We start from the raw sequence: 4,032 nt of genomic DNA on the forward strand, positions 1-4,032 counted from the left end.
CCCACGGCGTGTCCCCGACCCCCCCCCCATGTCCCCAACCCCCCCACAGATGTCCCCAACTCCCCCCAAGGTGTCCCCAACCCCACCCAAGGTGTCCCCAACCTCCTTGGACCATCCCCAACCCTCCCCATGGTGGCCCCAACCTCCCCAGATGACCCTCCCTGAGATGTCCCCAACCCCCCCCAGATGTCACCAACCCCCCACAGATGTCCCCAACCCCACCCAAGGTGTCCCCAACCTCCTTGGACCATCCCCAACCCTCCCCATGGTGGCCCCAACCTCCTCATCCGACCCCCCCCGAGATGTCCCCAATCCCCCCGAGATGTCCCCAACCCCCTTGGACCGTCCCCAACCCCCCCCAGATGTCCCCAACCCCCCTGAGTTGTCCCCAACCACTCAAGGATGTCCCCAACCTCATTGGATTGTCCCCAACCCTCCCCGTGGTGGCCCCAACCTCCTCATCCGACCCCCCCGAGATGTCCCCAACCCCCCTGAGATGTCCCCAACCCCCCCCAAGGTGTCCCCAACCCCCTCCGAGATGTCACCATCCCCCCCCAGGTGTCCCCAACCACTCAAGGATGTCCCCAACCTCCTTGGACCATCCCCAGCCCTCCCCATGGTGGCCCCAACCTCCTCATCCGACCCCCCCCGAGATGTCCCCAAACCCCTTGAGATGTCCCCAACTTCCCCCCAGATGTCCCCAACCCCACCCAAGGTGTCCCCAACCTCCCCGAGATGTCCCCAACCTCCTTGGAGCATCCCCAACCCTCCCCATGGTGGCCCCAACTTCCTCATCCAACCCCCCCGAGATGTCCCCAAACCCCCTGAGATGTCCCCAACCCCCCCCGAGGTCTCCCCAACCCCCCCCAGATGTCACCAACCCCCCCCAGATGTCCCCAATCCCCCTGAGTTGTCCCCAACCACTCAAGGATGTCCCCAACCTCCTTGGATTGTCCCCAACCCTCCCCATGGTGGCCCCAACCTCCTCATCCGACCCCCCCTGAGATGTCCCCAACCCCCCTGAGATGTCCCCAATCCCCCTGAGATGTCCCCAACCTCCTTGGACCGTCCCCAACCCCCCCCAGATGTCCCCAACCCCCCCCGAGGTCTCCCCAACTCCCCCCCAGATGTCCCCAACCCCCCCCAGATGTCCCCAACCCCACCCAAGGTGTCCCCAACCTCCCCAAGGTGTCCCCGACCTCCTTGGACCATCCCCAACCCTCCCCATGGTGGCCCCAACTTCCTCATCCGACCCCCCCCGAGATGTCCCCAAACCCCCTGAGATGCCCCCAACCCCCCTGAGATGTCCCCAACCCCCCCCGAGGTCTCCCCAACCCCCCCCAGATGTCACCAACCCCCCCCAGATGTCCCCAATCCCCCTGAGTTGTCCCCAACCACTCAAGGATGTCCCCAACCTCCTTGGATTGTCCCCAACCCTCCCCATGGTGGCCCCAACCTCCTCATCCAACCCCCCCTGAGATGTCCCCGACCCCCCTGAGATGTCCCCAATCCCCCCGAGATGTCCCCAACCTCCTTGGACCGTCCCCAACCCCCTTGGACCGTCCCCAACCCCCCCCAGATGTCCCCAACCCCCCCCGAAGTCTCCCCAACTCCCCCCCAGATGTCCCCAACCCCCCCCAGATGTCCCCAACCCCACCCAAGATGTCCCCAACCACTCAAGGATGTCCCCAACCTCCTTGGACCATCCCCAACCCTCCCCATGGTGGCCTCAGCCTCCCCAGATGACCCCCCCCCGAGATGTCCCCAAACCCCCCCGAGGTCTCCCCAACCCCCCCCAGATGTCCCCAACCCCCACCCGAGATGTCCCCAACCCTCCCCAGATGTCCCCAGTTTCCTTGGATTGTCCCCAACCCTTCCCGTGGTGGCCCCAACCTCCTCATCCGACCCCCCCGAGGTGTCCCCAACCCCCCCCCCCAAGGTGTCCCCACCCCCCCCCAGATGACCCCCCTCAGATGTCCCCAACCCCCCCCCCCTCCCCCAAGGTGTCCCCAACCTCCTTGGACCATCCCTGTCCCCTTCGTGTCCCCCCCCCCCATTGTCATTGTCCCCATCCGCTCCCGCCCCCCGCCCCACTGTCCCCCCCAGTGTCCCCCGTGTCTCCTGTCCCTGCCCCACGGCGGGGGGGCGGGGATGGACACAACGACACGGGGAATAAATGGGGCTCCTCTCCCCACCCCCCGTGTGCCTCGGGAGCGGGTCTGGGGACAAGGGACACCCCGATGTGGGGCTGAGGGACAGCGGGACCCATGGGGACACCCCGATGTGGGGCTGAGGGACACCATGGCCATGGGGACACCATGACCCATGGGGACACCTTGGCCATGGGGACATGGGACACCAGGACCCATGGGGACACCAGCGCTGTGGGGCTGAGGGACACCAGGACCCATGGGGACAACCCCGATGTGGGGCTGAGGGACACCAGACCCATGGGGACGCCAACGCTGTGGGGCTGAGGGACAGCGGGACCCATGGGGACACCTTGGCCATGGGGACATGGGACACTGTGACCCATGGGGACACCAAAGCTGTGGGGCCGAGGGACACCGGGACCCATGGGGACGCCAACGCTGTGGGGCTGAGGGACACCGGGACCCATGGGGACAACCCCGATGTGGGGCTGAGGGACACCATGGCCATGGGGACACTGTGACCCATGGGGACACCAACGCTGTGGGGCTGAGGGACACCAGGACCCATGGGGACAACCCCGATGTGGGGCTGAGGGACACCATGGCCATGGGGACACTGTGACCCATGGGGACACCAACGCTGTGGGGCTGAGGGACACCAGACCCATGGGGACGCCAACGCTGTGGGGCTGAGGGACAGCGGGACCCATGGGGACAACCCCGATGTGGGGCCGAAGGACACCATGACCCATGGGGATACCAACGCTGTGGGGCTGAGGGACACCGGGACCCATGGGGATGCCAACGCTGTGGGGCTGAGGGACACTGTGACCCATGGGGACAACCCCGATGTGGGGCTGAGGGACACCGTGAACCATGGGGATGACCCCGATGTGGGGCTGAGGGACACTGGGACCCATGGGGACGCCAAAGCTGTGGGGCTGAGGGACACCTTGGCCATGGGGACAACCCTGATGTGGGGCCGAGGGACACCATGGCCGTGGGGACACTGTGACCCATGGGGACACCAACGCTGTGGGGCTGAGGGACGCCATGGCCAGTGGGGCCCAGACGCCTGGGTCACCTGTGGGGCTGGGACGTGTGGGTCCTCAGTGGGGCACAGACACTGCTGTGGGGCACAGATGCCTGGGTCCCACATAGGGCTTGGACATGTGGGTCCCCTATGGGGCAGAGACCCCACTATGGAACCCAGCCCCCGCCATGGGGCACAGACCCCGCTATGGGGCTCAGAGCTCGCTATGGGTCACCAACCCTTCTATAGGGCTCAGACCTCAGTATGGGGCAGAGACCCCCACTATGGGGCACAGACCCTGCCATGGGGCTCAGACCCTGCTATGGGGCACAGACCCCTGCCATGGCGCACAGACCCCTGCTGTGGGCCCCAGCCCCTGCTATGGGGCAGAGACCCTGCTGTGGGGCACAGACCCCACTATGGGGCTCAGACCGCGCTATGGGTCCCAGCCCCCGCTATGGGGCTCAGACGCCGCCATGGGTCCCAGTCCCCGCTATGGGTCCCAGACCCCGCCATGGGGCTCAGACCCTGCTATGGGTCCCAGCCCCCACTATGGGTCCCAGTCCCCGCCATGGGGCACACACCCCTCTATGGGGCACAGACCCCCACCATGGCGCACAGACCCCTGCTATGGGTCCCAGTCCCTGCCATGGGGCTCAGACCCTGCTATGGGGCACAGATCCCACCATGGGGCTCAGACCCCCGCTATGGGGCACAGACCCCGCTATGGGGCACAGACCCTGCCATGGGTCCCAGCCCCCGCTATGGGTCCCAGCCCCCCGCCATGGGGCACAGACCCCTCTATGGGGCACAGACCCCTGCCATGGGGCACAGACCCCGCTATGA

This window comes from Larus michahellis, unplaced genomic scaffold (assembly GCF_964199755.1).
Source record: "Larus michahellis unplaced genomic scaffold, bLarMic1.1 SCAFFOLD_340, whole genome shotgun sequence".
NCBI lineage: Eukaryota > Metazoa > Chordata > Aves > Charadriiformes > Laridae > Larus > Larus michahellis.